The 25143-nt window shown below is 43.2% G+C and overlaps 1 protein-coding gene across 1 annotated transcript in view; it reads right to left on the bottom strand.

Moving 5' to 3' along the window:
• BRINP1 (BMP/retinoic acid inducible neural specific 1) overlaps positions 1–23849 on the bottom strand; it is a 205191-nt gene extending 181342 nt beyond the window's left edge. Inside the window, exon 1 of the mRNA XM_055271306.2 lies at positions 23450–23849. The gene's annotated coding sequence lies outside the window, so the exon portion shown is untranslated. The remainder of the gene's footprint in view (positions 1–23449) is intronic.
• Positions 23850–25143: the final 1294 nt, after the last annotated feature.

Below are 25143 nucleotides of genomic sequence, written 5' to 3'. Positions count from 1 at the left end.
TCAACTACTAAGTAGCAGAGCAGAAACTTGCACCCAAGTCTTCTGAACCAAATCGATGTGGACTCCCTACTACACCATTTCTGATGTGTAAGCTTTGATGATGACAGTTAACAACTACTGAGCACATACCATGTGTCAAGCACTGCTCTAAGATCTTTAAATTCATAGCAACTCTATGAGGTGTTTTTTTGTTGTTGTTGTTGTTGTTTTTTAATCACACCTACTTTACAGACAGGGTAAGTGAGGCACTATATTGCTAAGTGACCTGTTTGAGATTGCACAGCTAGTTAGAGGGGAAGCCTGAGCTCACACCCAGGCTGTCTAGTTCCAGAACCTGACCTCTTAACCACAAAGCATACTCAACTCTGATGCCTTGACGGTAGGATTTATATCACATTGAAATGTACTTATTAAGTGCATGCATCAAACAGTGCATCAGACAGCCCAGAACATAAAAAAGGTACATGTTTTTGATTACCTGGAGACTCATTTACATACATATTTAATGATGACCTACTATGGGCAAGACATTACCAAGATATTACAGAAGATAATAAATTAAAGATATAATAGTAGTCTGTACTCAAATGTGAAATATGAAACAGACTTACTCTGTTTGATCTGTAACATCAACATCAGCCTTTTTGACCCCATGGCCAAATCAAATTTGTAAAACCAATTTTTTGGACCAAAGTGAAATTACCAACATTTTCTAGTTCTAGGAAATGTTATGTAACAAAACAGACATTGCAATCACTGTTACCAGAATTTCTGTAAGGGAAAGGACATTTTAACCACCAACAAGAAACAGGCAGGGCATAATATCAAAACAAAATATTACTCTTCAAATTTTGACACCAAATTTTAGACCAGCACTTAAGAGCCATCAGCCTGCCAGAGTTGGCCAAAAGTGGATGACACAGAAAGGTATATACATGGAAAAAAAAAAAAAAAAATTCCAACAGGCAGAGATTGTAACAATAGAATCGCAAGAAAGAATTGAGGGGTTCTGACAGTGATATTCACAAATTAAGAAAGAGAATGAAAATCTCAAAGGCATTTCAGACCACAGAGCTTGTGATTCTATGGTGCTTCCTTCAAGGAACTTAAAATGCTACCAAAACATACTTATAAAAGGAATAAAATAAAGGCTTTGGGTTGTTTTATGGCCTTTTCATGTTGGGGTTCTGCCTGTGGTGGATTGTCAAGAAATGCAGCTTCCATGACATTAATCGGACATGTTAGGTATCTCTACATAGCTCACTAGACCCGATGTGGTGGTTGTTAACTAGCAAGAGCCAGAAGGCCCAACTCCTTCACAGATTCCCACCTCTTCCTCAGGTACAGCAGAAAGTTGCCCACATAGACTTACTTCTTGGAAGCTCTCCCTCTTGCCCCAAAATATCAATCACCTTGAAAAGGCTTGGAATTATGCCTGCAATCCTATCAGCAGAGTGACTTCGTTTTTACAGTTCCAAGGGATTTTCTTACCCTCAAGAATAACCGCAATCTGCTACTTGCACAGCCTCTCCCTTTACTAGCTCCTTCCCCAAGCTATCCAGTTATTCCTGAAATGCCAATGTGGGCAACGAGGAGATTAAGAGCAGAGACTTTAAGCAGACAGACTTGCCTTTGGCTCAAGCTGTGGGGCCCACTATCTATGTGGGCAAGTCACAGAAACCCTTTTAACCTCAGTTCCCACACCAGTTAAATCATACCCCTTTTACAGGATCTTACTTTCTTTGTGCTTTCAATGAAATGATGAATATAAACCATGAACACCGTGTCCTGCACATACTGTTTGGTAAAAGGTAGCTATCATTATTATTATTGGGCTAATTCCTTGATTTCACCTGGATCAATGGCTTCCTCCCACCTCTAAATGTAAACAATTATCTGTTGTTACTTCACCCCATTATTGCCCACATCTCACTGTCCACCCCCTTCCCAACATCTCTGCCTCTGCTTCCTAGATTCCCTGCAAATATTTTCTGCAAGCCCCAATCTGTTTTACCCCATGGCCACTTTTTCCCAAGCTGTTCCTTCTGCCTATAATGCTCTCCTGACCCCATCACCATTCCCAAACCTAATAAACCTTTTATTTTTTTTTCTTTAAGACATTTTTAAGGACAATTTTAGGTTCACAGCAAAATAAGACACAGAGCTATCCCATATACATTTATCCAGTCATATGCATAGCATCCCCCATTATCAACATGCCCTATTAGAACTGTGCATTTACTACAATCCAGGAACCTACACTGATGTATCATTATCACCCTAAGTCCATAGTTTACATTAGGGGTCACCCTTTGTGTTGTACATTTTATGGGTTTGGACAAATGGATAATGACATGTATTCACCATTATAGTATCATACAGAATAGATACACCACCCTAAAAATCCACCGTGTTCCATCTATTTATCTCCCCTGCCCCATTCTCCCTTGATAACCACTGATCTTATCAGTATCTCCATAGTTGTACCTTTTCTAGTATATGTTGGAATTATACAATATATATCCTTTTCAGATTTACTTCTTTCATTTAGTAATATGCATTTAAGTTTCCTCCATGTCTTCTCATGGCTTGATAGCTCATTTCTTCTTAGCTGTGAATAATATCCCCTTGTCTCGATATCACAGTTTATCAGTTTACCTACTGAAGGATATCTTGGTTGCTTCCAAGTTTTGGCAATTATGAATAAAGCTGCTATAAACATCTGTGCGCAGGTATTTGTGTGGACATCAGTTTTTAACATCTTTGGTAAATGTCAAGGACCCCGATTGCTGGATTCTATGGTAAGAGTATGTTTAGTTTTATAGCTGTGGCTGTACCATTGTGCATCCCCACTAGCACAGTGAGAATTGCTGTTGCTTCTTATTTTTGTCAGCATTTGGCTTTGTCACTGTTCTGGATTTGGGAAACTTTTATTTTTTAATATTCAGTTCAATGTCATTCTCTCTTTGAAGAATCTCCTGATCCCATAGGAAGAGGAAACAACAGCCTGTTTATGACTCTAGGTCAACACTTACTATGCTGTCATATGTGTGGGCTTTTGGAGGATTTGGACTTTGCCTTATTCATTTCAGTATCACGCACAGTGAAGCCGGGCCTGGTGCATAGCATTCATCCAGCAAGTGACCCATTAATAAATAAATAAGCAAACAAATCAAATCACTGACAAGTGAATGCTCTGGCCGGGTATGTGTGGTGTAAGTGTAGCATTTCACAATTTGCAAAGCATTTGTGCTTCAATTAAACCATTTGATCCTCACAACCTCCTGGGGCTTTTACAGGAAATCCAGGCTCAGAGAGTTTGGGTTATTTGCCAGTTTGAAACATGGCAAAGAAAAGACTTGAACCCAAGTCTTCCAAGGCCCCTCTCACACAAAAATATAGTCCTTATGAGTTAAAACTAAGGACAGTTTATTAGAAAAACCCCCACATAAGAGCTTGCTAGGGATAGGGGACAGGCAACAATAAGAACAAAATTGTTGGTTCCACTGTAAGGGAGAGTGCAAAAACCAAAATGTGTGGTGCCTGGAGTCCTCCTAGATACACACAGGGGAACACAATTGCACTGGGTGCTTATATGGGACAACTGTTAGGGTGAAGAAACAATTATCAAAAACATACTGGAAACAGATTTTACCAGTCTCCTGACTTCACCAATGGCCAGCCCCATTCCCTGCACTGCATTCCTTGCTACAACATAAGTTTCAGCTCTTGGAGAGAAGCCGAGAGATTTCTGCAAATGTTTTCTCTTCAGCAGATGGAGCAGAAACCGAGAAGCGTTACAAGGAAGATGGATCGGTGCGGCACGCTTGTAACAATAAAAATACAGCAACGGTTAAAAGCCGTCTCAGTTAAATAGAACTGGGAACCCAGGGTTGGCCTAAATCTTTTTTTAATTAAAAGTGAAGGAGAATTTCAAAGTTCTATTTCAGCCCCTCCAAGCATCAGTGCAGTGAATGTGGAATGTTTTTGTGCTTCGCTGGGTGTCAGACTGCTTGAGATTTATGTGGGTTCGGGTTGCAGTCAGCGAAAAGCCCCCAGCAGAGGGATCTGTGGAGGGGAAGTGCAGAGGGGAAAACACGTAGGCAGGAAAACCTGGATTCAGATCCCAGCTCTGTTCCCGTGTGACACTGAGAAAATTATTTTCCTCTTCCTTCGCATTTCTCTACTCTCAGTTCCTCATTTCTTTCACCTTCTTAAGCTTCTGTATCATGAACACCCTCCGGCATTTGCTTCCTTTTTCTCCCTCTTCTTCCATCTTTGAAGTCTGCTTTAAGATCTAGATGCACAGTTCACAAACTGCAGTTTCAGGATCACTCAAAACGGACATGGTTGGGTGCTCTTTAGACAATTTTGGATCCTGACCATGGACTTAGTGAGTAAGGTTCCAGGACTTTGAAGGCTGGAATCCTGCCTGTCAATCAATATCCAACGTGCGGTGGGCACACACACTAGCATTTGGAAACAACTGCTCTGGATGAAAGCTGCCAGAGCAGAGGATCTTAGTCTGAGATGCTTTTTAGAACAGGAGAACTTTAACAAAACACTCAAGTCAGAGCACCCTACCCGAGAAAATCTGACTCATTGGGTCTGCACAGGGCCTAGATGTACTTACTTTGAAAACAAGCTCTTGAAGGTTAATAACTTATGGTATACAATTCCCGGAAAACACACAGCCATGTCAGTAACACGGATGAATTTATACTAAGTTGCCGCCCTCTATCTCTTGGATGCTTTCTCCTACAGCTCATACAGTTCACATTCCCCTGGTCCCTAAAATCAGCCACCAGGGCTTGCTTTGCTGGATGACTCAGGTATCAGCTGGTGCATACATATTTATGACATGCACATTCATATAATATAAAGATATATCTCTCCACATGTTTTAAGAAATACACATAAAAAAAGATTGCACACACACTCGCACGTCCATGAACATGTGCACATACACACATCCCTACTCTTACACATCAGCACATTCAAAACACAGAAACTCCATTTCAAGTACTAGCCCTGGCCGGCTCAATTCTAACAGTGTTAGTTGACACATCTTCAAAATAAAAACTGTAATACCTGCTGCTTCATGGTTGTGAAATCAAATATATATAAAAATGCACCCGCTTCATTATCAAAAACACAATAGATGTTCAACAAATGTATGTCAAAAACCACAAGTGTATTTATATGTCTTTTTTTTTTTTTTTTTTTACTTTAAGTTCTGGGATACATGTGCAGAACGTGCAGGTTTGTTAAATAGGTATACATATGCCATGGTAGTTTGGTGTACCTATCAACCTGTCATCTATGTTTTAAGCCCAGCATGTATTAGGTATTTGTCCTAATGCTCTCCCTTCTCTTGCCCCCCACCCCCCGACAGGCCCAGGTATGTGATGTTCCTCTCCCTGTGTCCATGTATTCTCATCTATTCATAAACACATTATTTCCAAACAAGTTTATCCACTTATTAATCCATTTAGAAATCCATGTAACACATTCAAACTCATTTGAACGTGAAAAACTTCCAAGCTTACATTTTTGTGAGCAGCACACACACTTGCATACACACTCACACACAGAGCTGCCCTGATACGAAACAAAGAGCTCTACTCACTCTAAACACTTCTTTAAGCCAGGTTCTTCCCGTATCTATCAAGTTATGCCATTGGATGTGAGGTCCTGTAGAAGAATATGGAAGGCGAAGCAAACAACTACCACACATGAAATGGATGCCAGGTTTAAAAAAAAAAAAAAGTCTTGGCAATACAAGCCAATGCTTCAAAGGAAGCACAAGGATGGAGATCAACAATAGCTCATCATGTGTATACAAGAGGAAGCGCTGAGGGAAAGATAGGACTGAACTCCCAAAGCACCTAACGATGCAAAGCACTTTTCTACAGACCCCATAGAAACCAGATAGTCACATATCACTTGTACCCTCTTTTTTTTTTTTTGAGACGGAGTCTCACTCTGTCACCCAGGCTGGAGTGCAGTGGCGCGATCTTGGCTCACTGCAAGCTCCGCCTCCTGGGTTCATGCCATTCTCCTGCCTCAGCCTCTCCGAGTAGCTGGGACTACAGGCGCCCGCCACCACGCCAGGCTAATTTTTTTGTATTTTTAGTAGAGACGGGGTTTCACCGTGGTCTCGATCTCCTGACCTCGTGATCTGCCCGCCTCGGCCTCCCAAAGTGCTGGGATTACAAGCGTGAGCCACCACGCCCGGCATCACTTATACCCTCTTGAAGCTTACAGTCCTAGGAAAGACCGATGTTTAGGGGCTTATTTTCCGACATGACATCATGAATAAGTTGGGCCAACATGAATAATTATAGTAGGAGAGTCGATGAGCAAAGTCATTATTCCTATTCTGCTTCAAATTTTCTTTGCTTTTCTCTCTCTCTTTTTATTTTTTATTTTTGAGACAGAGTCTCACTTCAACTAGGCTGGAGTGCAGTGACATAATCTTGGCTCCCTGAAACCTCCGCCTCCTGGGTTCAAGCCTCAGCCTCCTGAGTAGCTGGGATTACAGGCATCCACCACCATGCCCAGCTAATTTTTAGTAGAGATGGGGTTTCACCATGTTGGCCAGGCTGGTCTCAAACTCCCGACCTCAGGTGATCCTTCTGCTTCAGCATCTGAAAGTTCTGGGATTACAGGTGTGAGCCACCATGCCCAGCCTGCTTCAAGTTTTCTATTACTCAAGATAAATGTTTGTCTTAGGTATCCGTAAAGTCAGCAACTATCCCAACAAGAACTTTTATAATGTGCAGAAACTCCATCTGTCTTTACTATCAGTGCCTTTGGTCAGTATGATTAACACAGTGTTATTAAGCATGACGTTTCCTTCATAGACATTTTTCCTACATAATTATAATCAAGAATATTTATATTTTAGTGCTATATATGTATTTTTTTTGAATTGGGAAAGATGGTGGGCCAGATAACCACAAAATGCTGTTATCTTTTAAAAGGCTCTCATTTCATTTCATGATTCTATGATTTCTAAGATGTGATTTTTTTTTTTTTTTTTTTGAGACAAAGTCTCACTTTGTCACCCAGGCTGGAGTGCAGTAGTGCGATCTCAGCTCACTGAACCTCCTGCCTCAGCCTCCTGAGTAGCTGGGATTACAGATGTGCACCACCACACCCAGCTAATTTTTGTATTTTTAGTAAAGATGGGGTTTCACCGTATTGGCCAGGCTGGTCTCGAACTCCTGACCTCAGTTGATCCACCCACCTTGGCTTCCCCAAGTGCTGGGATTACAGGCGTGAGCCACCATGCCTGGTCAGATTTAATTTTTATATTCCATAAATATTATACTCTATGAGTCTATTCTGACTCTGAATTTTTATTGTTCTAAGATTCTCTGATTCCAACATTTGATAAATTATGAAATCCTACAACTTATGATTCAAAGATGCCAATAGTATGACTCTGACGCTGTAACTTACAATTTTAAATCACTATCAACTTCATACAAATGAGGTTTCCAGACCCTCTTCTTTGAGAAAGTAGGAGCCTAAGTCAGGGCCAAATTGTCTGTATTTGAATGGGGAAGGTAGAGTCAGCATGCAAAGAAAGAATGGCCACTAAAAAGAAGAGCTCTTAAAGCATGCCTCAAGGCTTTTCAAACACCTCCCATAGCTCCAATCTCCTCCTTGACTTAATTTTATGGCCTAAAGATTCAGAATATCTATTGATAGAATTTTGGTGCCACCAAGGCAAGCCTCAGCTATTTCTTGTCCTTTTATTCCCAGCATCTAGCACAAGGCCTGGAACATAGAAGACTTTCAATAAATATTGAGCTTGAATGAGTTGATCGAATCATTGTGGTGCTCTTCCTCATTCTTATTTTTCATTGCCTCCTTCTAACCTCCCTCCACCTTTCCCTCCTTTTCCTCTTTATCCTCCTCCCATCATCTCTTAACAGTACTTTAGAACTTCCATGTATATTAACTATCCAATCCTCACAGGAATCCAGTGATATATGAATCATTATCCCCATTTTACAGATGAGGAAACTGAGGCTGAGAAATGACACTTACCAGAGATCACATAACGCCAGTGTTAGAAAAAGAGTGAAACTCCAACTCTGTGGTTTCATGTTAGAGTTCCTTCCTTTATTCCACATCTGCTTTATAATGTTCTTAATAATAATAAAAAATATCATCATGAGAAATTAAGAAAACTATTGCTTAGAGAGGAGGCCCACACTTTCTGTCCCTGAATTTAACTCTGAATTTATTTTCTCAATCAATACCAGTTCCCATTTCAGAGTATCCAGTAATTGAGGGCCTTCTACACCCAACTGTTCATTTCATTTTCTAGCGCTTTCTCCTCCTATTGAGAGTGCTGTACATAGCATGTGTTTATTTTTCAATTAAAGCAAATTAAACTTAATTTTGTTTTGAGCACTTTTTTTTTTTTTTTTTAGAATTTCACAGCCCACGGTGAGATAATTGAGACCCTGCTGTTCCTGGAAGCACTATTTAGAGAAAGCAGGCCTGGATAGATCTGGAACAATCTTGGAGGAAGTCATCTTTAACCCCTCCCTCTCCCTTGACCCACTAGGGAGAGAATGAGGGAGAGAGAAAGAGGTGAAACTTACATTAAACACCCCTTCTTACCATTGGGAAACTTCCCTTCTTATTATTCTTTGGTAATTTTTAAAAAATATCATCATCATTTCTGAAATAATATGGATCATCAGAATTGCTTGTACACATTTTTTGACATGCCTAATATTCTAGTTTTTATGGAAAATACATTTGTCTAGTGTAGAGTTTCCTAAAGTATGCTATACAGAATATTAGTAAAAATTAAATGAAAAAATAGGACAAAATCTGTCACTCATAAATCCACTTTTAGAGATGATTTAAAGTGTAAATTAATGATTTCAAGTCATGTTTTAAAGCCTGGGAACCCCTTATTCAAAGCTTACACAAAAATGAAATGAAGCAAGTGGAAAACGTAGAGCTGCTCTGATGTGGGTGGCAAGGTGGGGATGATCTCAGATCCAGGCTCACCTGCTCAACCTCTCCCTGCTTTTGTGGTGGGCTTCAGTGGTTTTCTTAGAATCTCCATCGAATCTCAGGCTTCATTTTACAAGTGAGAAAACTTAGGGGATGTGAGGGTCCAGGGAATGTATACATCAGGCCAGCCATGATGGCTCACACATGTAATCTCAGCACTTTGGGAGCTCAAGGCAGGAGGATCGCTTGAGGCCAGCAGTTCAAGACCAGCCTGGGCAACAGAGCAAGACCCCCATCTCTAAAAAAGATAAAAATAAAAACCCACCAGGTGTGGTGGCATGTGCCTGTAGTCACAGCTATGTAAGAGGCTGAAGCAGGAGGATTGCTTGAGCCCAGGAATCCAAGGCTACAGTGAACTATGATCATGTCACTGCACTCCAGCATGGGCCACAGAGTGAGACCCTGTCTCAGAGAAAAAAAAATAAGTATAAATCACTTGACAAATCTCCAGTTTTTATGGGCCTTATTGCTCAGGCCAAGATTGAGCAAAACAGAGAAAAAAACTAAGTCTATTTAAATTTGATTTAGGGTGGATGAATGACTTAGAAATTGAGAAAATAGAATTAAAGCTTTCTCCCCTGCTTTGACTCCTGTTCCTACCACAAATTGCTCACTGATCCCCCATCTCCCACTAATTAAAATGCTGATTACACAAGCAATACACATTCATTAAAGAAATATTAGAAAATACAGGTAAGAATCAAAGAATGAAATTCACTACAACCCATCACCCAAAGATGACTATTCAAATACTAGGATACATCATATAAAATAATCATGCTCTATATGATATTTTGAACCTTATGCTTTTTAAAATTGGTAATTCACAAAAAAAGTTGATGTTGATAAATGTCATAAGTGCCATTTATTGAGTACTTACTGTATGTGAGGCATGTTCCTAAGTGCTTTGTACATGCGACATTCATTCTCAACAGCATAACTAGAAGGAAGGTACTGTTGTTATCAGCCCTGTTTAAAAATGATAAACCCAGCCGGGCACGGTGGCTCACGCCTGTAATCCCAGCACTTTGGGAGGCCAAGGTGATCACAAGGTCAGGAGATTGAGATCATCCTGGCTAACACAGTGAAACCCCATCTCTACTAAAAATACAAAAAAATTAGCCGGGCGTGGTGGCAGGTGCCTGTAGTCCCAGCTACTCAGGAAGCTGAGGCAGGAGAATGGTGTGAACCTAGGAGGCGGAGATTGCAGTGAGCTGAGATCACGCCACTGCACTCCAACCTGGACAACAGAGCGAGACTCCGTCTCAAAGAAAAAAAAATGATACACCCTATCTTCATCCCACCTTCTAATGTACAAATGTGCTTTCCTAATATCATTCTTAAGGACCACAGAGGATTCCATTCTATGCTTTGTTTTGTTTTCCTTTTTTATCCAAACACTCTGATAACGTTGCTTCTTCACAGACTTGTACACATCTAATTAACTGACTTCTTAGAAGGGGACACTTTTTTTTTTCCTCAAAAGCATTTGCACCTTCTTTTCTCTTTAAAAAATAGGTATAGAGATAAAGATAGAGACAGAAATAGAGATAAAAATTATAAAGATCAAGATAGAGATCTAACCCCTGCTTTCTCAATAATGTATCTCTTCTTTCTCCCCCTACTTCCTATTGGTTATTCCTCTTCAGTCACACTGGTTTCCTTATACACTGACAGTCCCATCTCAAAAATGTTATGCTTGCTGTCTCCGCCTGGAATGCTCCTACCCCACATATCCATCTGACTCTATCCCTGACTTCCTACAGATCTCTGCTCCAATGTCAGCATCCCAGTGAGGGCTTTTCCTACCCACCTATATAAAACAGCAAGTCCCCTCTCACCAGGCCATCTGGTCCACATGCATTATCTCCTTTTTCTCAATTAAATGTCAGCTCTATGACGGTAAGAACTTGGTCAGTTTGATTCCCTGCTGTATTCATAGCTCACAAAAAAGCATCTGGCAAAGGATGAGTGCTCAATAAACAATGTTTGTTTAGCTGGGCACAGTGGCTTACGCCTATAATCCTAGCACTTTGGAAGGCCGAAACAGGTGGGTCACCTGAGGTCAGGAGTTCAAGACCCAGCCTGGGCAGCATGGTGAAACCTCATCTCTACTAAAAATACAAAAATTAGCTGGGCATGGTGGTGCGCACCTGTAATCCCGGCTACTCGGGAGGCTGAGGCAAGAGAATCGCTTGAACCTGGGAGGCAGAGGTTGCAGTAAACCGAGATTGCACCACTGCACTCCAGCCTGGGCAACAGAGCGAGGCTCCATCTCAAAAAAAAAAAAAGTTTGTTTGTTTATGAAAGAATGAAAGTCATATTTCATAAAAGGGTATACTCAATATAGATTTCCACCAATGCTATGTGACATTTGCATCGTTGCCAAAACTGGATGCTGCCATTAAATTAAAAAGCCATTTTGATGATAGCATGGCATTGCTATTTTCATTTATTTGATTACTGGAGAACGAAATATCCTGTATTTTATACATTTATTGGTCACATGTGTTCCTCATTCCATTTTTAGATAGAAGTCCCACCCCAAGATTATCTTCTGATAGTAAGTGATCTTAATACCATATTTGGGCTCACGTTCTATTACTAGAGAAGGAGAAATCTGCTTTGGACATTTTCTGGTATATCAACTGCTCTTCTTTCTACCTGTTCTCAACCATGTTCAATATTCCTTTCTTTATACATGCGTGTGCGCACGTGCATGTATGTGTGTGTAAGTGAAGCAGAGAGGAAGAAACAGAGACAGACAGAGAGATTGCAACATCTGGCTGTCACAATTTGGGCTAACTCTACCCTGCTATTTGCTGGCTTGAAAAAGTGTTACTGTTATCACCGGTAGCTTTGGTGGTTCTACTCCCAGGAAAAATAAGATTCTGGCTCTTGGCTCTGGCCCAGAGTTAGAAAGCAGCTCATTCTATAACTACTGATCCTGGTGTCAGCAGCATTTGAACTAAGGGTGCAGATAAACATGCTAAGCTAAGGTTTCCTGCAGAGGCATTGTGAAGTTAAATTACTATTTTAAGAGGCTATGAAGTTGGCAGCCAGAAAGCACTAGAAGAGTGGAAGATATTCATGATGCTGACAGATAAAGAGAAAGCAAAATGCAGATTGTTAAGGAGATTTAAGAAAGCTCCTTCCAGTGGAACCATTTATAACATCTCCTAGAACATGAAAGATGGATGCCTTTCTCATTTAGGCATGTACAGGATCAGGATTGAGGGCAGAGTCGGCATGACAGAGTGGATGAAGATTTGCAATGACTAACCTAGCCCAAGACAATAGAGGTCAGGCAGCAATATTCAAACCTTGTCTTTGGGACACCACCAAGCTGCTAATCCACAATGCCTTCAGCTGGTGGATAAAAGAATGGCAATTCAAGGACAGGACATACATACATACAGAACATACACTGGCTGATAACATACATTGGGCTTGGAACCTGATGCTCTCACTTACTGTATATCTTGGTGCAAATCCTTTTACCTCTGACCCACAATGTTCTCATCTGGAAAATGGGGTGAATAGTTACAATTTCAGAGTGTTACTGTAAAGGTTAAATGAGATATAACATGTGACAACATGCAAACACTTGATAAAATAAATGAGAATAAGGATGAATGGCAGAATCATAAGAAGGAGGTTGATAAACACAGTTCACGCAAGAGCATACATCATGCTGTCAATCATCTACTTTCCCATATGCATCTGATGAATACCCTGTCTTATATATTAGAAAACCAAATCAAAAGTGAGATGGGCTGCACAAGGCAAAGGTTCTAAAACCAACTCAGATACGGATTGATCTTAAAAAGGGTTTATATGTATTTAAAAAAAAAAAAAAAAAGGAGAGTCCGGACATGGTGGCTTACGCCTATAATCCCAGCACTTTGGGAGGCTAAGGTGGGCAGATCACCTGAGGTCAGGAGTTCTAGACCAGCCTCGGCAACACAGTGAAACCCCATCTCTACTAAAATATAAAAAATTAGCCGGGTGTGGCGGCGTGTGCCTGTAGTCCCAGCTACTCAGGAGGCTGAGGCGGGAGAATCACTTGAACCCGGGAGGCAGAGGTTGCAGTGAGCTGGGATTGCACCGCTGCACTCCAGCGTGGGTGACAGAGCGAGACTCCATCTCTAAGAAAAAAAAAAAAAGAGAGAGAGAGAGGTTGGAATTTGAGCTGAACTGTGTTGAAGATAACTTTCTGCCTTTATGGTAAGTGATCCTATGTCTATATCTGGTCTTTACATCTATATCTTATTTCTGGCCTGTTATAACATAGAGAATTTAAAAATCTGCCTCTGTCATTTTGCGTTCTCCCATGCCTTATCCTACTTTCTCACTCTCTCCTCTAATCACTGTTATCCCACTGCCACATGGTGGGGAGGTTAGTAGAAATAATTGAGCACATTCATTTGCAAGGCAGTGCCTTGAACCTAATAATACTTTTCTTCCTACATGTTATTTCCAGTTTGAGCACACACCTGAGAGTATGAGCAATGGCTAATCTAATCTAAGAGGGTGTGGAAATCATAAAAAGCAGTAACAGTTAATGTTCATATAGTGTTAATGACCTGCCAGGCACTGTCTGAGGCACCTATCACATAAACTAATTAAATCCACACATACCTCTATGAAGTTACTATTATTATTGTTGTTATTTTTGAGATAGAATCTGACTCTGTCATCCACCCTGAATTGCAGTGGCATGATCACAGCTCACCGCAAGTTTGAACGCCTTGGCCCACGTAATCCTCCTGCCTCAGCATCCCCGAAGTAGCTAGGACTACAGACACACGCCACCACATCTGGCTATTTTTTAAATTTTTTGTAGAGACAGGGTCTTGCTAATGTTGCCCAGGCTGGTCTCAAACAGCTGGCCTCAGGTGATCTTCCTGCCTCAGCCTCCCAAAGTGCTGGGATTACAGGTGTGAGCCACCATGCCAAACCTGGAGTTACTATTCTTATAGTACTCATTTTACAGATAAAAAAAACTGGCACAGAAACATCAGGTAATCTGTTCCACATCAGATAGCTAGTAAGTGGCAGAGCAGGTATTCAAACTCCAGCAGACCCAAGCTTTCAACCTCTGTACTTTCAAGTCAGAAAAAGAGTAGATTCAAATCCACAACAAAACACAATTGACCCAGTATGTGGCCTTGGGCAAGCGGCATTACTGCTCTGAGCTCAGTTTCAACATCTCTAGAATGGGGCACAATACTACCTATGCGTGAGCTTGTTGAGAATATTCAGTATGATATCTACATCAAATATCCATTGCAACACAAAGAATATGTCACGTGCTTGGCACATCCACTTTTCCACTCCAAGAACGGCTTTAGGGCAGTGACATTTCAGCCACCTCTAAATGTTATGGATGAAGATCCTTCCAGAGCCCCTTCAAATTCCAGTCCATGCTCTGCCTATATGTATCATTCCCACTGTCAGGGAAGAGAGAGCAGTAAGCAAAAACTGGAGCTGACTTGGTAATATTTTCAGGAATCATTTGCAAGCCTTCACTGGACTTTCAATGTTGTTGTCCTATTGATATACATTCAGAATAAAATTCTTTATAACCCCTCTCAGTCCTCCCAAGCCTTGGCTAACTCTGGCAATGGCATTTGATGTGGACCACTTCACCTAAAAGAACTGTCTCCAAAATGTGTCCCAGCAGCAAAACCGTATTACCAACCCTTGCCAGGTAATCTATTTTTCAATCTTTCCTAAGCATACCGAAGTGCTGATTTTCTTTTCTAATGGCCCCTATGCTTGTGCAGATGTTTTTATCGTGCCAGCCAAGGCTCCCTTTACCATGGAAGGTAGGTCCTTCCTTTATCATGCGCCTGTAAACTCAGAACCCATCAAATTCCATAAGAAATCTGGCTTATCCACTACCATGTAAAGGGAAACGTACTTACAGAAGGCAGTTGTCTCTTTCACAGTTCTGTTTGCTCTTCTAGGTTTATCTTGGAGCTCCTGGGGACTCTAGGAATTCCACAGCCTACTAGAGTTTCATCTACTTTCGCAGATTGCTAAATCTTAAAATGGAGACTTGAGAATTCACCACTTTTTCCCCAAAAAGCAATCATATCCTGGATGTCTGCCTTTCCTCCATCTGAATCAGCTTGTAATCTGTAACGCGGCTGTTCTCCATTATCCCTAAGATCCATTATTTCTCACAGAGGTTCCCAATGGCTCATTTGCAGGACCTTTGCAAGGCTAGATAAATTATATCTTAGAAACCTCCCAGGGCCAGTACTGGGTTAACCCTTACAAAGGGTTCTAGCTGTTCACATAGGCCATTTGCTAAGAGCCCTGCTGCTCTGACCTTTGCAGTTTACACAAAAATGGTTCCATGTTGCTTTTGTTAATTGCCTTATCAATCTACCTCCCACCCTTGGGGGAATACAGTCTCCTAGCTATCTCAAGATGGCCCCAACTTCCTTGTGTACAACTCTGTACCCTGTGAGAAAACCTCTGCAAACTGAGAACAAAATTTGTTCAGAACGATATATTTTGTGTCCTCGCCAGGCTCTCCATTCCTGTGTGGGGATAGCAGGAAGCCCGGGTAATTTATGACTCTTAACTTTCTCATACCCAGTCTCATTCAGTCTATTCTCCTTAAGGCCACTTGCAATCTCCAAAAGATAGTTCCCTCAGGAGACAAAGATCCCCTTCACCCTCATATGAAAAAAAAAAAATTAATTTCACTTTTTCTCAGCCTCATTATCTCCTTAATTGTCTTCTTTGCCCCCTCAGTAGCAAGGACTGTCTATGGATCTCTAGGCAGTCTTTCCGGGCTGCTGTGTTCCATGAGGACAGTGGGTTTCACGTTAACACTTAATCACTTTGATATCAGGAGTTGCCACCACGGCATAGAATCACTGTCTCACCACCACTCAGCCACACTGTCTCGAAACACAGTCTGTGCTGTAAGGTATGACCTCTTTTAAATTTGCTTATTTTTTAGAAGACATCTAAATCTTACGAGGAAGCACAGCTACCGTGTGTGTCTCTCTCTGCTTTCACGAGAACTTTGTCATGCAACATCTTCTTCTTCTTTTTTTTTTTTTCAGACAGAGCCTCACTCTGTCACCCAGGCTGGAGAGCAGTGGCACGATCTTGGCTCACGGCAACTTCTACTTCCCAGGCTCAAGTGATCCTCCTACCTCAGCCTCCCAGGTAGCTGGAACTACAGGTGTGCACCATTATGCCCAGCTACAGTTTTTGCATTTTTTTTTTTTTTTTTTTTTTGAGACAGAGTCTCGCTCTGTCACCCAGGCTGGAGTGCAGTGCGATCTCAGCTCAGTGCAACCTCTGCCTTCCGGGTTCAAGCGATTCTCCTGCCTCAGCCTCCTGAGTAGCTGGGGTTACAAGCGCACGCCACCATGCCCAGCTATTTTTGTATTTTTAGTAGAGACACGGATTCACCATGTTGGTCAGGCTGGTCTCTAACTCCTGACCTCGTGATCCACCCACCTCGCCCTCCCAAAGTGCTGGGATTACAGGCGTGAGCCACCACGCCTGACTGCAACATTTTCACAGAGCCAGGCAATATACCTTCAGTGAAGCAAGCCACAGCTGGGCCCTTCTCAATTTACAGAAGGCAAGCCTGGAGAGATAAAGATAGGTTCTTGAGGAGGTCTAGATATATAGTGATAGAAGCCAGGACTGGAATCAGGTACCCTGAGTTCCTGTGCTCTTATTGTATAATATTCTGAATTAATGGAGACATAAAAGAAAAAGTTACTGCCTGTGATCTCTGAGACCTTATAGTTCACTGTCGACATCCTCCTCACCACTATCACTACTGAAGTGTCTTCCTTTAGACTTCCCCTTACCCAAAATTCTCACAGAACTTCTGAAGTGACAATTATCAATCTATCATGAATGATAATTATTTATAGATTTGCAGATCGGTACTATTAGATTGCCAGCACGTAGCAAGATGCATCACCATACCCCCCAAGTCACTTTGTCCAAAGCCTTTCCGCGACAAGATATGCAATAAATATTTGCTGATCCAAACTGAAAACTTCCAGCTTTCATTCTTTTTCACAAGACTTCATTTAAATTACTTTATCCCCACATATTCATTCTCTCCTTCCTTTTCTATCCATTTCCCCTACTCTTGTTTCTCCTCCTCCCTTTAGACTGTTGTATCTCCAGGGTATGGCATTTAGAGTAGGACTAGAAATTAAAATGAGAAAACTTGTTGAAATTACTGATTAAAAATGGACATAATAAAAACCCATCAAGAGTACTTGACAATGACCTTCTGTCAATTCTCAAACTCTCTTTACTCCTCAAACTACCTGCCTTCCAACCAGAGATGTCAAGGAAAAGATGTCAAAACTTCTCACTCTCCTTTACAGGCCATTGTGATCTGCCCCTGCCTACCTTCCTAATTCCCTTTTATGTCATTTTCCCAATTTGAAAGCTTCAGCCACACTGGCAGGTAGTCCATCTCTTAGACTCCCTAAGCTTGTCCCAATGAAATGACTCCGTGGCTTGTTTGGTTTTGTTTTGTTTTTTGAAACAGGATCTTACTCTGCTGCTCAGCTGTAGTATAGTAGTGCAATCACAGATCACTGCAGCCTCAACCTCTCAGGCTCAAGTGATTCTCCAACCTCACCCTACCGAACAGCTGGGACTACAGGTGCCCCGCTTTTTTTTTAATGATTACTATTATTGTTGTAGAAATGGAGTCTTGTTATGTTTCCTAGGCTGGTCTCAAACACCTGGGCTCAAGCGATCCTCCCACCTCAGCCTCCTAAAGTGCTTTGATTACAGGCATGAGCCACCAAGCCTGGCCAACTCTATTTTATTCTTCTCTCTGCCTCTAATGCTCTTTCCCCACAAAATCACATGGCTGATTCCTTCTCATTTAAGCCTCAGTTCCAATATCACTTTCTCAGAGAAGGCTTCTCCTGGCTACTCAATCGAAAATTATACCATCCACATTCCTTTCTAGCACATTACCACAACTAGTGGTGTGACATTTAATATTATATAAAATTATCTTGCTTATCTATTTGTTTACTCATTGATTATTCATCTCTCTCCTCTAGAGTGTGAGCTTAATGAAAACAAGGCCATGGCCATGTTCATGCTACATTTCTAAAGCCCAGACCTATGCTATTCAATACAGTAGCCATGAGCCACATATGGCTATGTAAATTAAAATAAAAATTAATATAAGTTAAATAAAATTAAATATTCAGCTCATCAGCAACACTGGCCACATTTCAAGTGTTCAGCAATCGTACATGGTTAGTGGCTACCATATTGGGCAGCACAAAAAACATGTCCATCATCACAGACAGTTCTATTTGACAGCTCTTGTCTACAGCAATATTTGGCAAACAGTAGGCACCCAATAAATATTTGTTGAATAAATCCTCACTCAATTTCAGGTCATCCTTCCCTTTTTTTTGGTGGCATCAAAGCCCTAAAAGTGAGGTAAACTAGACAATTTCCCTAGGACAGTATTCAGGGTGCCAAGAGGCCTCCAAGCAGATGCTACAGAAGACAGGGCTGTGAAGACAATCCCCTCTATTCAGAAAGAAAATTGTTGTGAAATAATTATGTTTTCATAATATTCAAAGAACTGACAACTGGAAGAGAATTGCACTTGTGTGATTTCAGAGACATATGGATAGAAGGATGATTTAGGGGCAAAGTAAGAAAATATTCCAACAAAGCTCTTCAAATATGACATAGGCTGGTTTGTGTGGTAATGAACCTGCTATCACTAAAAGTACTAAAACTGAGACTGAATGGTCATGTATTATTGGCATTACAAAACAGAGAAAAGTTTGTTATTGAGAAACCTTCAGAGGTTTTCTTTGATCCAGTGACTCATGACACCTTCATACCATCAATTTCAAAGAGCTCATAATAACTCCCAGCTATTCCTAGCATCTATTGAACAACTCGATGTTGCCAACCATTCATAATAGTTACCATTAACTCAGCGGTCCAGTGAAAAGAGCAGAGATGACGTAAGAAGGAAGACAGATTCAAATTCTAGCTGTGATGGTTGTGTGACCTTGATCAAGGAGTCTAACCAACCTGGGCTTCAATTTCCTCTTCTGTAAAAGGGGCTGTATCTGTCCCACTGGGTGGAAAGAACGACTACATGGGAGAACAAAACTAAAGACCCTGGAACACAGGAAGTCAATGGTCACTTCCAAGTAGGGTCTAATTTTCATCTGTCTATATTATCATTGGAATCCCCATATTCTTGGTATAGGCAAAAATGCCGTAACGGCATTGCTTTAAATGAACATGAAGCAATTGTTAGCTAGAAAGTGTGAGAGACAGAGAGAGAGATGACAGTTGCTATTGAGATACAACAGGAAATGCAAGGGCAAACATGTATAAAGCAACTACTCCGTGTCAGTCTCTGGAATACAAAGATGCTCCTGAGACCATACTGAAGAGGGTAAGATAGACCTATACCCCCAGCGCTATAAAGCAGGGCAAACAGACACACAAACTAGAGTTTCAGATAAAATGGTACAGAAAAATCAGGTGATAAAGATATTAATTCCAAAATAAGATCTTCAGAAGACTTCTTGGAAGGGTCGTTTGAGCTAGATGTTGAAATATGGGTGGAATTTTGTTAAAAGTCGTGGCTGAATGTGGGAGATGGTGGAAAGAATAATAAAGATACTCTTTGCAGAAGGGAACACAACTGGAAAAATTATTTGAAGAATGACATTTAAGGACCTGTCTTCTTCACATGACCTCCATCTTGTCTTTAACATGGTTACCAGTAGTTCAGCAGCCAATTTGTTAAGCTTTGTATTTCAGCAAGGGAAAAGCAGGAAAAGAAGGGTAGGGTATGTCTAACCTTAATGGCCCATTCAAGTGATAATGTACTGGTGATTTCCTCCAAGGAATCGGGAAGGGAAAAGAGAGAGGTTGCAAATCAAAAAATGTCTCCTTGCACAACTGAAGCCCTTTGGGCAAAGACCTTTTCAGAAAAATAGAAGACTTTATGATCCATAACGTAAACTCTTGCAAGCACTAAGAAAGAGATGTTGAATTTGAACTGATCAGGGGAGGGTGTTTTTACAATTCTTGCCTGTACCAGTGGCAAAGATACTCATCGCAGCCTGAGCTGGGTCGTCTAAACTCAACGGGGGCCCAAGAGCTGATTTGGAATCTCTGAGCTGTTTTCCTTGGTTGAAATGGAGTCACAGCTCCCCCTTCTGGGAGCTAAACTGCCATCCAGCCCCGGAAAATCCTGCATGGAAAAGGCTCTATTGCAGATGGGCCTAAAACCCCCATGTTTTTCAGTACTTGCCTGCACCCCGAAACAGGCATCTAGAAGTCTAAGAGCACGCTTTTGAGTGAACTCGATTCTGACTTCTCCAGGTTCTCTCTTTCACAGGGTTTTACATTTCTCCTTGCCTGGAGTTTATGAGTCCTAGTCTTCACATGGGAGATGCTTTATATGGGAGAACACAATTTGGTGTGGAGGTTCCCTTTTTTGGAAATGTAGCAAGTAGGAAAGGTTTCTGGCTCTTTGTGTGCACATGTGTGTATAAGCACACCTATGCATATGTGCTTGCATATGCTTCTGTGCCTGTAATATGTATAAATGTCTAGGGGTGAGATTCTAATTAATATAAAGAAATCAATTTGCCTGAAGTATTTGCATTGGTAGATGGGTGTACATTTTGCTCTCTGGAAACCAGTGCATTCCTTAATAAAAATCTCAGATACAGACCAGACACTTTGCTGGGTTCTGCCTACCAGTCACACTCAGTACTGGGTCCTTGCTTTTCGGTAATTCCCTAAAGACATTGGAGAAGGAATCTATGTTCTCTCTCTGTCTCTCTCTCTCTCAATCCTTCCCCCACCCCCGTGTGTGTGTGTGTGTGTGTGTGTGTGTGTCTTCTGGGAACAGTGATTGAGGCACTGTATCTTTTCTCTTCAGGGTCATGTTTCCAGATAGAAAAACCCTGAAATGCATCTCTGAAAATGTGAAGTTTGATGAGGGAAGACAAGCGATTGTCTTCGTAGGGGTCATGGTGGCAGGGTGGCAAGATAGGAGTGGGAGCAATCAATATACAGTCCCAGGCAGTGTGGGAGAAGTGGAAAGGCTATTGATCTAGCTGATAAGCCTAGATTCTAGTCCTGGGCATGCCACTAACTCACTACTGAATGTTGGGGAATTCTCATTCCCTCCTTAGGCCACAGAGTCCTGCCTTTCTGCTCTTTAATATTCCTTCCAGCTTCGATCGTCTATGAATTAGGAAAGAGAGAAAATGAGGCAGTTCCCAAAAAGGGGTCTCCTCCTTGGCCCTAGTACCCCCTACCCAAGATAATCCAGGGGGCTCTGCTCTGATATGAGTTTCCTGAAGGAGATTCTCTGTGGCTATGTGAAGGCTTCAGCCTGAGGTATCAGCCTCTGGACAGAGAATGGTATGTCTGCAAGTGCCTGCAGGTAGAACCCACCCGCTAGGGCAGGTTCCTACAAATACATGTTTGCTTTTATCTCTCCGCAGAATATGAACATATATGTGTGAGATATATAGAGATATATATATATATATATATATGTACATTTTTTAGACCAAGTATATTTCTACTTTTTTCCCCTAAGAGGGCTTTTCAGTGGCCCCTCCGAGCTGAGCTAGACAACAGGCTGTGTCCCAGCGTCACGGCCCTTGTCTTCTCCTAGCCTCCCCGCCTGAGAGCAGAACGGCTGCCGCTTACCTTGAGAAAGTAACAGCTGCCGGGTCTGGAAGCCATGCTAACAGCAGTAAAACTCAGCATTTTTGCTGAGTAGGGCAAGCCTTTAAGAAGCAGCTGGGAATCAAATCAATGGCTGGCCCCAGAGCCCAAGCCCAACAGTACCAAGCCAGGGTGGCCAAGGGACCTACCTAAAGAGCCTCCCAGGAGATGGAGGAAAGAAGAAAGAGGGCCTTGACCCAAACTACCTTTCTGGCTGAGATTCTTCCACGGCCCCCCTGCCCTTGGCAGTATTTTGGAGCCAAGTGAGAGACGCGAGGTGCAAACCAACAGCAGTTTAGGTCAATTACTGCCACATTCTGTCATGGGTTCCCCACTCACAGCCCCTTTTCAAATTGTAGATGTCCCTCAGTACTGAAACACTCTCTCTCTCTCTCTCTCTCCCTCTCTCTCTCGCTCTCGCTCTCGCTCTCTCTCTCCCTCTCCACCTCTCTGCCTTCTCTCAATATCCCCCTAACTCCAGGGGAGCCATGGAAAGGCATATTTAGGAAGAGACTCTCTGGGGGCTTCTCCGCCTGAAATGGGGAAAGAAAGACGAATCTGTCTTAGGAAAGTGCCCCATCCATCTCCTTCCATATCATCCAGAGCTGCTCCCAAATGAAATTTCCTCTGAGACCCTTTGCAACTGTGATGGATAAGCAAGTCCCCGAGGACGCTTTCTCCTTTCCCCTGAGGGGGATCCATGCAAACTTGCCCAGATCCTCCCCAAAACCACCAGAAGCCGGAGGGCTGTGTTGATTGCAAACGGGGATGCAGGGTAAATCCCTATCCCAGACTTTCCAAGCACCAGATAAGGAGCCCACCGCTGACTTCCCCCTTTCTCTTTCACCCACTATCCAGTGTCTCCAAATTCCCATCAGAATCTTGGAGTCTGCCCAGTGTGGAATTTAAAGTGACAGCGTCTCATTTGCCTCGGGGGTTGGCCATGTCTCTTTCATATTAAGCCGTGGGTCCCAGCGTAGCAGGATTCCACCGTTTGGAGGAATTTTCCTTCAAGGGTACCAACATTGGGCTAAATAAGGTGCCATCTACAGCCTCATAATCCTCCCGAAACCCCAAGCCCAGAGCCCCAAGAGGTAGTCCACAGCGGGTTTCCCGATGACTACGTGATCCTATAGTAAGGGTCCCATTCCGTGTAAGCTGGAGAGACCTAATTAAAAAGACACACGAGGGCACACATACAAATACATACGTACAAACATGCACACACATATCGCGCCGTAAGTAGGTTATAGGACCTCTCTCTCTCTTCACCCCTCCCTTACACACGCGGACACACACACACACACACCACAAACACACGCATCAAACGCAAACGACGCCGCACACGCAAACACACACTAACACTACATCAAGTTCCCACCATGGTGCACACGTCGGGAGCGCGCGGGGACACACACGCCACTCACTCAAACCCGCAATTAACCCTTTGAGCCCCAGGCACAGGAACCCCCTCCCTAGAACTGGAGAAGACTTGGAGGTGGCGGCGCGGCCAGGTGAAAAGCGGACAAGGGTGCCGGGAGGGGGAGGGGCGGGGGAGCGCGGGGGCGCCCCGAATGCGGTCCGGGGCCGGGTCCAAGGGCAGCGCGGCTGCGGGGCGCTGCACCCGGCGCCGCCTTACCTGGAGTCAATGTCCGTCTTTGGCGGAGAGCTGCGGGCAGACGCTTTTTATTCGGCTCGGTGGGAACTTGGGAGAGCCCTGCGTCCAGCTCGCATTCCGGGGACGGCGCGGGGACTGCAGGCGTGGGGGTACCTGGCTCCTAGCAGCCTGGCTCATACTCAGCCGTAAAGTCCCCTTCGCTGGTCCCGAGGACAGGCATGAATCCCAGCTCCGGAAGGCGGTCACTACTCCCTCTGCCTCCCGGCTCTCTAGCTCTCGCTCTCGCTCTTGCTCGCTCGCTCTCTCGCTCTCTCCCTCTCTCGCGGGTTCGCTCGCCTGCGCTCTCTCCTCCCCCCGCGCCAGATCAGTTTGCAGCCGTGGGGTCCGGGAGCCAGGCGGCTGGCGAATGGAAAGGGAAGTCCAAGTGCGCCGCGGTCTCCAGGCGGGGAGCGGCGGAGGCCGGGCTACGCCGGGGGAGGGACTTAGCCGGCGACGGCCGAAAATGAATGGGGGAGCGGCGGCTGGGGGGCGGGGAGGGAGGAGCCGAGCGCCGGGGTGGCTTCCGAGGAGTGTTTTGTACATCTTTAGGCGGAGGAGGAGGAGAAGCGACAGGAGGAGAAACGGGAGGCCGCCTCGAGGGAAGGGCGGCCCGGGTGGGCTGGGGCCGAGCCGTAGGGAGTTTCGTGGGTCTGGGGCGTGTAGGGTGTTGTGTCTATGCGCACGAGCATCCAAAGGGACCGCGCATACGCGCAAACCCGGAATTCTGGTGCCCTTAAGCGTGACTATACTGTGTGTGTCGCTAGTACCTGAGTGTTTCTGGGGCCGCGGGTGTTTCCACGGCCGCATAGATCCATCGAGTGTGGGTTTTGTCTCGGGAGGTGCCCGTGTGGGTCCGTTTGTGTCTGCGCGTCTCTCTGTGAGTGTTTGACACTGTTTGTTTCTCTCGGTGTGTAGGCGAGAGTCCACGTAACCTCCCAGAATGAAGCAAGAGCTTCTCTACGTAGGCAGGATGTAGGAGTGAGAAGCTGAGGGGACAGGAAGTTCTCTGGAGACCACCAGAGGCGGGGAAGGGGCGAGGGTACAGGGACTAAGACATGAAAATAAAAAGCAAAAGACTCTGCAATCAGCCTGAGATGCAGGCTGGGGGTGCTAACATGGGCCTCTTCCTGAAGCAGAAAATAAAGCCCTCGTATGATCTAAATTCCCACAGAGCGCACATTTGGTATGTTTGTTTACTTTGCTTCCCTTCTGATTGAAACCAAATCAGCAATGCAGATTCCTAGTCCCTTGAAGATTAGGCAAGAATAGAAAGCATTAAGGCTACCAGATGGAGGGGCAGGAAGTCATATGAAAAGGTGTTGGAATATATAAAAGAGCCAGATTCAGTAGAAGTGCAGGCTCGAGAGAGGTTGGAGTCCTGTAGCTGTGTGGTCTTGGTCAAATTACTTACCCCTTAAGCCTCAATTCCTTGTCTGTTTAATAGAATAATAATATATCCACCCATCTAATAGGGTTGATGTGGAATTGTAATGAGTTAATATATGCAAAGGCACTTAGACTGCTCATGAGTTAATGTATGCAAAGACACTTAGATTGCTCCCTGACACCTAGTGAGTGCTCAATGCATGTTGTCTGCTTTTACGATTGCCATTGTATGTTTTTTGTTTGTTTTTTAATTCAAAGGATGATAAGAGAGAGATGTGACCACCAGGGAG

Source organism: Symphalangus syndactylus, chromosome 3 (assembly GCF_028878055.3).
Source record: "Symphalangus syndactylus isolate Jambi chromosome 3, NHGRI_mSymSyn1-v2.1_pri, whole genome shotgun sequence".
Lineage (NCBI taxonomy): Eukaryota > Metazoa > Chordata > Mammalia > Primates > Hylobatidae > Symphalangus > Symphalangus syndactylus.
This window is presented reverse-complemented; position numbering and strand designations above follow the sequence as displayed.